This window comes from Notolepis coatsorum (assembly GCF_963971535.1).
Source record: "Notolepis coatsorum genome assembly, chromosome: 14".
NCBI classification, from domain to species: domain Eukaryota; kingdom Metazoa; phylum Chordata; class Actinopteri; order Aulopiformes; family Paralepididae; genus Notolepis; species Notolepis coatsorum.
In genome coordinates, this window is record NC_140178.1 from 80,157,933 (window position 1) to 80,172,612 (window position 14,680).

Genomic DNA, 14,680 nt, shown 5'->3' on the forward strand with positions numbered 1-14,680 from the left:
GTCTTTACTCTCGAAAAGTAAAGCCAAGCTACTCAGCAGTGGCTCGTTGGTCTAGGGGTATGATTCTCGCTTAGGGTGCGAGAGGTCCCGGGTTCAAATCCCGGACGAGCCCACATTTAAGCATTTCAGCTTGGTTGCAAGTTCATAAGTCTTAAGATCTTCACTGAATGGTTCTGCCAGAGCAGCTGATTTGATACGAACCATAGTCTGAATTTCTACACATACAGTTGGGGGATATTATACTATGATCATTAATAACAGTGATGCCTTCTCTTAGTAACTAATGTCACTGAATTGTCTGACCTGATTGCTCATAACCCTTGGAGTGCAAGTAGCTTTTCTGACTCCAGATCAGCTAGTAGTGGCCCAGGCTTCTTACTTGTTTTTACAACTTTGCGAGCTGCTATTGTGCAATTCCTTGCCAGTGAGGTGGGAAATGTGAAGCTTTACGCTTGCAAAACAGCTGAAGGATGTAACATCATTTTTTTACCCGAATGAGGAATTTCCAAGTTGACATCGGTATTTTACTCAATGGAGAATTTCCAAGCAAAGTGTGAAGACAAGCCTGAACAGGGACTTGAACCCTGGACCCTCAGATTAAAAGTCTGATGCTCTACCGACTGAGCTATCCAGGCCATTGATAAGGATCAAGTTGTCCTTTTAGTCACGTGCTTGCAATTACATAATTCACGCTGGAACATATCGTTCCCGCGTCACATTTGCAGTTGCACAAAGGCATCAACAATCAAACAGCTGTACTCACAGAAGCTACTGCTATGGCTGCTTGCTGCTCAAGATAGCGTTTGAACATGTCCACTGTGCTATTTCAGCATGTCACTGCATCCAAGATTCGTTTGTGCGATGGAAGCTCCAGCAGTTTCTGTTTAGAGGAGAATACAGCAGTGGCTGTGGAACTTCACTAGAAGAAGGCTCCTACCCGCCGCACTTGACCAAACAAACTACAGCAACGGGGTACACTCAATCACAGAAATACAGGATGATCCACCAACAGGACCCAGGTCTTTACTCTCGAAAAGTAAAGCCAAGCTACTCAGCAGTGGCTCGTTGGTCTAGGGGTATGATTCTCGCTTAGGGTGCGAGAGGTCCCGGGTTCAAATCCCGGACGAGCCCACATTTAAGCATTTCAGCTTGGTTGCAAGTTCATAAGTCTTAAGATCTTCACTGAATGGTTCTGCCAGAGCAGCTGATTTGATACGAACCATAGTCTGAATTTCTACACATACAGTTGGGGGATATTATACTATGATCATTAATAACAGTGATGCCTTCTCTTAGTAACTAATGTCACTGAATTGTCTGACCTGATTGCTCATAACCCTTGGAGTGCAAGTAGCTTTTCTGACTCCAGATCAGCTAGTAGTGGCCCAGGCTTCTTACTTGTTTTTACAACTTTGCGAGCTGCTATTGTGCAATTCCTTGCCAGTGAGGTGGGAAATGTGAAGCTTTACGCTTGCAAAACAGCTGAAGGATGTAACATCATTTTTTTACCCGAATGAGGAATTTCCAAGTTGACATCGGTATTTTACTCAATGGAGAATTTCCAAGCAAAGTGTGAAGACAAGCCTGAACAGGGACTTGAACCCTGGACCCTCAGATTAAAAGTCTGATGCTCTACCGACTGAGCTATCCAGGCCATTGATAAGGATCAAGTTGTCCTTTTAGTCACGTGCTTGCAATTACATAATTCACGCTGGAACATATCGTTCCCGCGTCACATTTGCAGTTGCACAAAGGCATCAACAATCAAACAGCTGTACTCACAGAAGCTACTGCTATGGCTGCTTGCTGCTCAAGATAGCGTTTGAACATGTCCACTGTGCTATTTCAGCATGTCACTGCATCCAAGATTCGTTTGTGCGATGGAAGCTCCAGCAGTTTCTGTTTAGAGGAGAATACAGCAGTGGCTGTGGAACTTCACTAGAAGAAGGCTCCTACCCGCCGCACTTGACCAAACAAACTACAGCAACGGGGTACACTCAATCACAGAAATACAGGATGATCCACCAACAGGACCCAGGTCTTTACTCTCGAAAAGTAAAGCCAAGCTACTCAGCAGTGGCTCGTTGGTCTAGGGGTATGACTCTCGCTTAGGGTGCGAGAGGTCCCGGGTTCAAATCCCGGACGAGCCCACATTTAAGCATTTCAGCTTGGTTGCAAGTTCATAAGTCTTAAGATCTTCACTGAATGGTTCTGCCAGAGCAGCTGATTTGATACGAACCATAGTCTGAATTTCTACACATACAGTTGGGGGATATTATACTATGATCATTAATAACAGTGATGCCTTCTCTTAGTAACTAATGTCACTGAATTGTCTGACCTGATTGCTCATAACCCTTGGAGTGCAAGTAGCTTTTCTGACTCCAGATCAGCTAGTAGTGGCCCAGGCTTCTTACTTGTTTTTACAACTTTGCGAGCTGCTATTGTGCAATTCCTTGCCAGTGAGGTGGGAAATGTGAAGCTTTACGCTTGCAAAACAGCTGAAGGATGTAACATCATTTTTTTACCCGAATGAGGAATTTCCAAGTTGACATCGGTATTTTACTCAATGGAGAATTTCCAAGCAAAGTGTGAAGACAAGCCTGAACAGGGACTTGAACCCTGGACCCTCAGATTAAAAGTCTGATGCTCTACCGACTGAGCTATCCAGGCCATTGATAAGGATCAAGTTGTCCTTTTAGTCACGTGCTTGCAATTACATAATTCACGCTGGAACATATCGTTCCCGCGTCACATTTGCAGTTGCACAAAGGCATCAACAATCAAACAGCTGTACTCACAGAAGCTACTGCTATGGCTGCTTGCTGCTCAAGATAGCGTTTGAACATGTCCACTGTGCTATTTCAGCATGTCACTGCATCCAAGATTCGTTTGTGCGATGGAAGCTCCAGCAGTTTCTGTTTAGAGGAGAATACAGCAGTGGCTGTGGAACTTCACTAGAAGAAGGCTCCTACCCGCCGCACTTGACCAAACAAACTACAGCAACGGGGTACACTCAATCACAGAAATACAGGATGATCCACCAACAGGACCCAGGTCTTTACTCTCGAAAAGTAAAGCCAAGCTACTCAGCAGTGGCTCGTTGGTCTAGGGGTATGATTCTTGCTTAGGGTGCGAGAGGTCCCGGGTTCAAATCCCGGACGAGCCCACATTTAAGCATTTCAGCTTGGTTGCAAGTTCATAAGTCTTAAGATCTTCACTGAATGGTTCTGCCAGAGCAGCTGATTTGATACGAACCATAGTCTGAATTTCTACACATACAGTTGGGGGATATTATACTATGATCATTAATAACAGTGATGCCTTCTCTTAGTAACTAATGTCACTGAATTGTCTGACCTGATTGCTCATAACCCTTGGAGTGCAAGTAGCTTTTCTGACTCCAGATCAGCTAGTAGTGGCCCAGGCTTCTTACTTGTTTTTACAACTTTGCGAGCTGCTATTGTGCAATTCCTTGCCAGTGAGGTGGGAAATGTGAAGCTTTACGCTTGCAAAACAGCTGAAGGATGTAACATCGTTTTTTTACCCGAATGAGGAATTTCCAAGTTGACATCGGTATTTCACTCAAAGGAGAATTTCCAAGCAAAGTGTGAAGACAAGCCTGAACAGGGACTTGAACCCTGGCCCTCAGATTAAAAGTCTGATGCTCTACCGACTGAGCTATCCAGGCCCTTGATAAGGATCAAGTTGTCCTTTTAGTCACGTGCTTGCAATTACATAATTCACGCTGGAACATATCGTTCCCGCGTCACATTTGCAGTTGCACAAAGGCATCAACAATCAAACAGCTGTACTCACGGAAGCTACTGCTATGGCTGCTTGCTGCTCGAGATAGCGTTTGAACATGTCCACTGTGCTATTTCAGCGTGTCACTGCATCCAAGATTAGTTTGTGCGATGGAAGCTCAAGCAGTTTCTGTTTAGAGGAGAATACAGCAGTGGCTGTGGAACTTCACTAGAAGAAGGCTCCTACCCGCCGCACTTGACCAAACAAACTACAGCAACGGGGTGCACTCAATCACAGAAATACAGGATGATCCACCAACAGGACCCAGGTCTTTACTCTCAAAAAGTAAAGCCAAGCTACTCAGTAGTGGCTCGTTGGTCTAGGGGTATGATTCTCGCTTAGGGTGCGAGAGGTCACGGGTTCAAATCCCGGACGAGCCCACATTTAAGCATTTCAGCTTGGTTGCAAGTTCATAAGTCTTAAGATCTTCACTGAATGGTTCTGCCAGAGCAGCTGATTTGATTCGAACCATGGTCTGAATTTCCACACATACAGTTGGGGGATATTATACTATGATCATTAATAACAGTGATGCCTTCTCTTAGTAACTAATGTCACTGAATTGTATGACCTGATTGCTCATAACCCTTGGAGTGCAAGTAGCTTTTCTGACTCCAGATCAGCTAGTAATGGCCCAGGCTTCTTACTTGTTTTTACAACTTTGCGAGCTGCTATTGTGCAATTCCTTGCCAGTGAGGTGGGAAATGTGAAGCTTTACGCTTGCAAAACAGCTGAAGGATGTAACATAATTTTTTTACCCGAATGAGGAATTTCCAAGTTGACATCGGTATTTTACTCAATGGAGAATTTCCAAGCAAAGTGTGAAGACAAGCCTGAACAGGGACTTGAACCCTGGACCCTCAGATTAAAAGTCTGATGCTCTACCGACTGAGCTATCCAGGCCATTAATAAGGATCAAGTTGTCCTTTTAGTCACGTGCTTGCAATTATATAATTCACGCTGGAACATATCGTTCCCGCGTCACATTTGCAGTTGCACAAAGGCATCAACAATCAAACAGCTGTACTCACAGAAGCTACTGCTATGGCTGCTTGCTGCTCGAGATAGCGTTTGAACATGTCCACTGTGCTATTTCAGCGTGTCACTGCATCCAAGATTCGTTTGTGCGATGGAAGCTCCAGCAGTTTCTGTTTAGAGGAGAATACAGCAGTGGCTGTGGAACTTCACTAGAAGAAGGCTCCTACCCGCCGCACTTGACCAAACAAACTACAGCAAAGGGGTGCACTCAATCATAGAAATACAGGATGATCCACCAACAGGACCCAGGTCTTTACTCTCGAAAAGTAAAGCCAAGCTACTCAGCAGTGGCTCGTTGGTCTAGGGGTATGATTCTCGCTTAGGGTGCGAGAGGTCACGGGTTCAAATCCCGGACGAGCCCACATTTAAGCATTTCAGCTTGGTTGCAAGTTCATAAGTCTTAAGATCTTCACTGAATGGTTCTGCCAGAGCAGCTGATTTGATTCGAACCATAGTCTGAATTTCCACACATACAGTTGGGGGATATTATACTATGATCATTAATAACAGTGATGCCTTCTCTTAGTAACTAATGTCACTGAATTGTATGACCTGATTGCTCATAACCCTTGGAGTGCAAGTAGCTTTTCTGACTCCAGATCAGCTAGTAGTGGCCCTGGCTTCTTACTTGTTTTTACAACTTTGCGAGCTGCTATTGTGCAATTCCTTGCCAGTGAGGTGGGAAATGTGAAGCTTTACGCTTGCAAAACAGCTGAAGGATGTAACATCGTTTTTTTACCCGAATGAGGAATTTCCAAGTTGACATCGGTATTTTACTCAATGGAGAATTTCCAAGCAAAGTGTGAAGACAAGCCTGAACAGGGACTTGAACCCTGGACGCTCAGATTAAAAGTCTGATGCTCTACCGACTGAGCTATCCAGGCCCTTGATAAGGATCAAGTTGTCCTTTTAGTCACGTGCTTGCAATTACATAATTCACGCTGGAACATATCGTTCCCACGTCACATTTGCAGTTGCACAAAGGCATCAACAATCAAACAGCTGTACTCACGGAAGCTACTGCTATGGCTGCTTGCTGCTCGAGATAGTGTTTGAACATCTCGTTGGTCTAGGGGTATGATTCTCGCTTAGGGTGCGAGAGGTCCCGGGTTCAAATCCCGCATGAGCCCACATTTAAGCATTTCAGCTTGGTTGCAAGTTCATAAGTCTTAAGATCTTCACTGAATGGTTCTGCCAGAGCAGCTGATTTGATACGAACCATAGTCTGAATTTCTACACATACAGTTGGGGGATATTATACTATGATCATTAATAACAGTGATGCCTTCTCCTAGTAACTAATGTCACTGAATTGTCTGACCTGATTGCTCATAACCCTTGGAGTGCAAGTAGCTTTTCTGACTCCAGATCAGCTAGTAGTGGCCAAGGCTTCTTACTTGTTTTTACAACTTTGCGAGCTGCTATTGTGCAATTCCATGCCGGTGAGGTGGGAAATGTGAAGCTTTACGCTTGCAAAAAAACTGAAGGATGTAACTTCGTTTTTTTACCCGAATGAAGAATTTCCAAGTTGACATCGGTATTTCACTCAAAGGAGAATTTCCAAGCAAAGTGTGAAGACAAGCCTGAACAGGGACTTGAACCCTGGACCCTCAGATTAAAAGTCTGATGCTCTACCGACTGAGCTATCCAGGCCCTTGATAAGGATCAAGTTGTCCTTTTAGTCACGTGCTTGCAATTACATAATTCACGTTGGAACATATCGTTCCCGCGTCACATTTGCAGTTGCACAAAGGCATCAACAATCAAACAGCTGTACTCACGGAAGCTACTGCTATGGCTGCTTGCTGCTCGAGATAGCGTTTGAACATGTCCACTGTGCTATTTCAGCGTGTCACTGCATCCAAGATTAGTTTGTGCGATGGAAGCTCCAGCAGTTTCTGTTTAGAGGAGAATACAGCAGTGGCTGTGGAACTTCACTAGAAGAAGGCTCCTACCCGCCGCACTTGACCAAACAAACTACAGCAACGGGGTGCACTCAATCACAGAAATACAGGATGATCCACCAACAGGACCCAGGTCTTTACTCTCGAAAAGTAAAGCCAAGCTACTCAGCAGTGGCTCGTTGGTCTAGGGGTATGATTCTCGCTTAGGGTGCGAGAGGTCCCGGGTTCAAATCCCGTACGAGCCCACATTTAAGCATTTCAGCTTGGTTGCAAGTTCATAAGTCTTAAGATCTTCACTGAATGGTTCTGCCAGAGCAGCTGATTTGATTCGAACCATAGTCTGAATTTCCACACATACAGTTGGGGGATATTATACTATGATCATTAATAACAGTGATGCCTTCTCTTAGTAACTAATGTCACTGAATTGTATGACCTGATTGCTCATAACCCTTGGAGTGCAAGTAGCTTTTCTGACTCCAGATCAGCTAGTAGTGGCCCAGGCTTCTTACTTGTTTTTATAACTTTGCGAGCTGCTATTGTGCAATTCCTTGCCAGTGAGGTGGGAAATGTGAAGCTTTACGCTTGCAAAACAGCTGAAGGATGTAACATCATTTTTTTACCCGAATGAGGAATTTCCAAGTTGACATCGGTATTTTACTCAATGGAGAATTTCCAAGCAAAGTGTGAAGACAAGCCTGAACAGGGACTTGAACCCTGGACCCTCAGATTAAAAGTCTGATGCTCTACCGACTGAGCTATCCAGGCCATTGATAAGGATCAAGTTGTCCTTTTAGTCACGTGCTTGCAATTACATAATTCACGCTGGAACATATCGTTCCCGCGTCACATTTGCAGTTGCACAAAGGCATCAACAATCAAACAGCTGTACTCACAGAAGCTACAGCTATGGCTGCTTGCTGCTCGAGATAGTGTTTGAACATGTCCACTGTGCTATTTCAGCGTGTCACTGCATCCAAGATTCGTTTGTGCGATGGAAGCTCCAGCAGTTTCTGTTTAGAGGAGAATACAGCAGTGGCTGTGGAACTTCACTAGAAGAAGGCTCCTACCCGCCGCACTTGACCAAACAAACTACAGCAAAGGGGTGCACTCAATCATAGAAATACAGGATGATCCACCAACAGGACCCAGGTCTTTACTCTCGAAAAGTAAAGCCAAGCTACTCAGCAGTAGCTCGTTGGTCTAGGGGTATGATTCTCGCTTAGGGTGCGAGAGGTCCCGGGTTCAAATCCCGGATAAGCCCACATTTAAGCATTTCAGCTTGGTTGCAAGTTCATAAGTCTTAAGATCTTCACTGAATGGTTCTGCCAGAGCAGCTGATTTGATACGAACCATAGTCTGAATTTCTACACATACAGTTGGGGGATATTATACTATGATCATTAATAACAGTGATGCCTTCTCTTAGTAACTAATGTCACTGAATTGTCTGACCTGATTGCTCATAACCCTTGGAGTGCAAGTAGCTTTTCTGACTCCAGATCAGCTAGTAGTGGCCAAGGCTTCTTACTTGTTTTTACAACTTTGCGAGCTGCTATTGTGCAATTCCATGCCGGTGAGGTGGGAAATGTGAAGCTTTACGCTTGCAAAACAGCTGAAGGATGTAACTTCGTTTTTTTACCCGAATGAAGAATTTCCAAGTTGACATCGGTATTTCACTCAAAGGAGAATTTCCAAGCAAAGTGTGAAGACAAGCCTGAACAGGGACTTGAACCCTGGCCCTCAGATTAAAAGTATGATGCTCTACCGACTGAGCTATCCAGGCCCTTGATAAGGATCAAGTTGTCCTTTTAGTCACGTGCTTGCAATTACATAATTCACGCTGGAACATATCGTTCCCGCGTCACATTTGCAGTTGCACAAAGGCATCAACAATCAAACAGCTGTACTCACGGAAGCTACTGCTATGGCTGCTTGCTGCTCGAGATAGCGTTTGAACATGTCCACTGTGCTATTTCAGCGTGTCACTGCATCCAAGATTAGTTTGTGCGATGGAAGCTCCAGCAGTTTCTGTTTAGAGGAGAATACAGCAGTGGCTGTGGAACTTCACTAGAAGAAGGCTCCTACCCGCTGCACTTGACCAAACAAACTACAGCAACGGGGTGCACTCAATCACAGAAATACAGGATGATCCACCAACAGGACCCAGGCCTTTACTCTCGAAAAGTAAAGCCAAGCTACTCAGTAGTGGCTCGATGGTCTAGGGGTATGATTCTCGCTTAGGGTGCGAGAGGTCACGGGTTCAAATCCCGGACGAGCCCACATTTAAGCATTTCAGCTTGGTTGCAAGTTCATAAGTCTTAAGATCTTCACTGAATGGTTCTGCCAGAGCAGCTGATTTGATTCGAACCATAGTCTGAATTTCTACACATACAGTTGGGGGATATTATACTATGATCATTAATAACAGTGATGCCTTCTCTTAGTAACTAATGTCACTGAATTGTATGACCTGATTGCTCATAACCCTTGGAGTGCAAGTAGCTTTTCTGACTCCAGATCAGCTAGTAGTGGCCCAGGCTTCTTACTTGTTTTTACAACTTTGCGAGCTGCTATTGTGCAATTCCTTGCCAGTGAGGTGGGAAATGTGAAGCTTTACGCTTGCAAAACAGCTGAAGGATGTAACATCATTTTTTTACCCGAATGAGGAATTTCCAAGTTGACATCGGTATTTTACTCAATGGAGAATTTCCAAGCAAAGTGTGAAGACAAGCCTGAACAGGGACTTGAACCCTGGACCCTCAGATTAAACGTCTGATGCTCTACCGACTGAGCTATCCAGGCCCTTGATAAGGATCAAGTTGTCCTTTTAGTCACGTGCTTGCAATTACATAATTCACGCTGGAACATATCGTTCCCGCGTCACATTTGCAGTTGCACAAAGGCATCAACAATCAAACAGCTGTACTCACGGAAGCTACTGCTATGGCTGCTTGCTGCTCGAAATAGCGTTTGAACATGTCCACTGTGCTATTTCAGCGTGTCACTGCATCCAAGATTAGTTTGTGCGATGGAAGCTCCAGCAGTTTCTGTTTAGAGGAGAATACAGCAGTGGCTGTGGAACTTCACTAGAAGAAGGCTCCTACCCGCCGCACTTGACCAAACAAACTACAGCAACGGGGTGCACTCAATCACAGAAATACAGGATGATCCACCAACAGGACCCAGGTCTTTACTCTCGAAAAGTAAAGCCAAGCTACTCAGCAGTGGCTCGTTGGTCTAGGGGTATGATTCTCGCTTAGGGTGCGAGAGGTCACGGGTTCAAATCCCGGACGAGCCCACATTTAAGCATTTCAGCTTGGTTGCAAGTTCATAAGTCTTAAGATCTTCACTGAATGGTTCTGCCAGAGCAGCTGATTTGATTCGAACCATAGTCTGAATTTCCACACATACAGTTGGGGGATATTATACTATGATCATTAATAACAGTGATGCCTTCTCTTAGTAACTAATGTCACTGAATTGTATGACCTGATTGCTCATAACCCTTGGAGTGCAAGTAGCTTTTCTGACTCCAGATCAGCTAGTAGTGGCCCAGGCTTCTTACTTGTTTTTACAACTTTGCGAGCTGCTATTGTGCAATTCCTTGCCAGTGAGGTGGGAAATGTGAAGCTTTACGCTTGCAAAACAGCTGAAGGATGTAACATCATTTTTTTACCCGAATGAGGAATTTCCAAGTTGACATCGGTATTTTACTCAATGGAGAATTTCCAAGCAAAGTGTGAAGACAAGCCTGAACAGGGACTTGAACCCTGGACCCTCAGATTAAAAGTCTGATGCTCTACCGACTGAGCTATCCAGGCCATTGATAAGGATCAAGTTGTCCTTTTAGTCACGTGCTTGCAATTACATAATTCACGCTGGAACATATCGTTCCCGCGTCACATTTGCAGTTGCACAAAGGCATCAACAATCAAACAGCTGTACTCACAGAAGCTACTGCTATGGCTGCTTGCTGCTCGAGATAGCGTTTGAACATGTCCACTGTGCTATTTCAGCGTGTCACTGCATCCAAGATTCGTTTGTGCGATGGAAGCTCCAGCAGTTTCTGTTTAGAGGAGAATACAGCAGTGGCTGTGGAACTTCACTAGAAGAAGGCTCCTACCCGCCGCACTTGACCAAACAAACTACAGCAAAGGGGTGTACTCAATCATAGAAATACAGGATGATCCACCAACAGGACCCAGGTCTTTACTCTCGAAAAGTAAAGCCAAGCTACTCAGCAGTGGCTCGTTGGTCTAGGGGTATGATTCTCGCTTAGGGTGCGAGAGGTCCCGGGTTCAAATCCTGGATGAGCCCACATTTAAGCATTTCAGCTTGGTTGCAAGTTCATAAGTCTTAAGATCTTCACTGAATGGTTCTGCCAGAGCAGCTGATTTGATACGAACCATAGTCTGAATTTCTACACATACAGTTGGGGGATATTATACTATGATCATTAATAACAGTGATGCCTTCTCCTAGTAACTAATGTCACTGAATTGTCTGACCTGATTGCTCATAACCCTTGGAGTGCAAGTAGCTTTTCTGACTCCAGATCAGCTAGTAGTGGCCAAGGCTTCTTACTTGTTTTTACAACTTTGCGAGCTGCTATTGTGCAATTCCATGCCGGTGAGGTGGGAAATGTGAAGCTTTACGCTTGCAAAAAAACTGAAGGATGTAACTTCGTTTTTTTACCCGAATGAAGAATTTCCAAGTTGACATCGGTATTTCTCTCAAAGGAGAATTTCCAAGCAAAGTGTGAAGACAAGCCTGAACAGGGACTTGAACCCTGGACCCTCAGATTAAACATCTGATGCTCTACCGACTGAGCTATCCAGGCCCTTGATAAGGATCAAGTTGTCCTTTTAGTCACGTGCTTGCAATTACATAATTCACGCTGGAACATATCGTTCCCGCGTCACATTTGCAGTTGCACAAAGGCATCAACAATCAAACAGCTGTACTCACGGAAGCTACTGCTATGGCTGCTTGCTGCTCGAGATAGCGTTTGAACATGTCCACTGTGCTATTTCAGCGTGTCACTGCATCCAAGATTAGTTTGTGCGATGGAAGCTCCAGCAGTTTCTGTTTAGAGGAGAATACAGCAGTGGCTGTGGAACTTCACTAGAAGAAGGCTCCTACCAGCCGCACTTGACCAAACAAACTACAGCAACGGGGTGCACTCAATCACAGAAATACAGGATGATCCACCAACAGGACCCAGGTCTTTACTCTCGAAAAGTAAAGCCAAGCTACTCAGCAGTGGCTCGTTGGTCTAGGGGTATGATTCTCGCTTAGGGTGCGAGAGGTCACGGGTTCAAATCCCGGACGAGCCCACATTTAAGCATTTCAGCTTGGTTGCAAGTTCATAAGTCTTAAGATCTTCACTGAATGGTTCTGCCAGAGCAGCTGATTTGATTCGAACCATAGTCTGAATTTCCACACATACAGTTGGGGGATATTATACTATGATCATTAATAACAGTGATGCCTTCTCTTAGTAACTAATGTCACTGAATTGTATGACCTGATTGCTCATAACCCTTGGAGTGCAAGTAGCTTTTCTGACTCCAGATCAGCTAGTAGTGGCCCTGGCTTCTTACTTGTTTTTACAACTTTGCGAGCTGCTATTGTGCAATTCCTTGCCAGTGAGGTGGGAAATGTGAAGCTTTACGCTTGCAAAACAGCTGAAGGATGTAACATCGTTTTTTTTACCCGAATGAGGAATTTCCAAGTTGACATCGGTATTTTACTCAATGGAGAATTTCCAAGCAAAGTGTGAAGACAAGACTGAACAGGGACTTGAACCCTGGACCCTCAGATTAAAAGTCTGATGCTCTACCGACTGAGCTATCCAGGCCCTTGATAAGGATCAAGTTGTCCTTTTAGTCACGTGCTTGCAATTACATAATTCACGCTGGAACATATCGTTCCCGCGTCACATTTGCAGTTGCACAAAGGCATCAACAATCAAACAGCTGTACTCACGGAAGCTACTGCTATGGCTGCTTGCTGCTCGAGATAGCGTTTGAACATGTCCACTGTGCTATTTCAGCGTGTCACTGCATCCAAGATTCGTTTGTGCGATGGAAGCTCCAGCAGTTTCTGTTTAGAGGAGAATACAGCAGTGGCTGTGGAACTTCACTAGAAGAAGGCTCCTACCCGCCGCACTTGACCAAACAAACTACAGCAACGGGGTGCACTCAATCACAGAAATACAGGATGATCCACCAACAGGACCCAGGTCTTTACTCTCGAAAAGTAAAGCCAAGCTACTCAGCAGTGGCTCGTTGGTCTAGGGGTATGATTCTCGCTTAGGGTGCGAGAGGTCCCGGGTTCAAATCCCGTACGAGCCCACATTTAAGCATTTCAGCTTGGTTGCAAGTTCATAAGTCTTAAGATCTTCACTGAATGGTTCTGCCAGAGCAGCTGATTTGATTCGAACCATAGTCTGAATTTCCACACATACAGTTGGGGGATATTATACTATGATCATTAATAACAGTGATGCCTTCTCTTAGTAACTAATGTCACTGAATTGTATGACCTGATTGCTCATAACCCTTGGAGTGCAAGTAGCTTTTCTGACTCCAGATCAGCTAGTAGTGGCCCTGGCTTCTTACTTGTTTTTACAACTTTGCGAGCTGCTATTGTGCAATTCCTTGCCAGTGAGGTGGGAAATGTGAAGCTTTACGCTTGCAAAACAGCTGAAGGATGTAACATCGTTTTTTTACCCGAATGAGGAATTTCCAAGTTGACATCGGTATTTTACTCAATGGAGAATTTCCAAGCAAAGTGTGAAGACAAGCCTGAACAGGGACTTGAACCCTGGACCCTCAGATTAAAAGTCTGATGCTCTACCGACTGAGCTATCCAGGTCCTTGATAAGGATCAAGTTGTCCTTTTAGTCACGTGCTTGCAATTACATAATTCACGCTGGAACATATCGTTCCCGCGTCACATTTGCAGTTGCACAAAGGCATCAACAATCAAACAGCTGTACTCACGGAAGCTACTGCTATGGCTGCTTGCTGCTCGAGATAGCGTTTGAACATGTCCACTGTGCTATTTCAGCGTGTCACTGCATCCAAGATTCGTTTGTGCGATGGAAGCTCCAGCAGTTTCTGTTTAGAGGAGAATACAGCAGTGGCTGTGGAACTTCACTAGAAGAAGGCTCCTACCCGCCGCACTTGACCAAACAAACTACAGCAACGGGGTGCACTCAATCACAGAAATACAGGATGATCCACCAACAGGACCCAGGTCTTTACTCTCGAAAAGTAAAGCCAAGCTACTCAGCAGTGGCTCGTTGGTCTAGGGGTATGATTCTCGCTTAGGGTGCGAGAGGTCCCGGGTTCAAATCCCGTACGAGCCCACATTTAAGCATTTCAGCTTGGTTGCAAGTTCATAAGTCTTAAGATCTTCACTGAATGGTTCTGCCAGAGCAGCTGATTTGATTCGAACCATAGTCTGAATTTCCACACATACAGTTGGGGGATATTATACTATGATCATTAATAACAGTGATGCCTTCTCTTAGTAACTAATGTCACTGAATTGTATGACCTGATTGCTCATAACCCTTGGAGTGCAAGTAGCTTTTCTGACTCCAGATCAGCTAGTAGTGGCCCAGGCTTCTTACTTGTTTTTATAACTTTGCGAGCTGCTATTGTGCAATTCCTTGCCAGTGAGGTGGGAAATGTGAAGCTTTACGCTTGCAAAACAGCTGAAGGATGTAACATCATTTTTTTACCCGAATGAGGAATTTCCAAGTTGACATCGGTATTTTACTCAATGGAGAATTTCCAAGCAAAGTGTGAAGACAAGCCTGAACAGGGACTTGAACCCTGGACCCTCAGATTAAAAGTCTGATGCTCTACCGACTGAGCTATCCAGGCCATTGATAAGGATCAAGTTGTCCTTTTAGT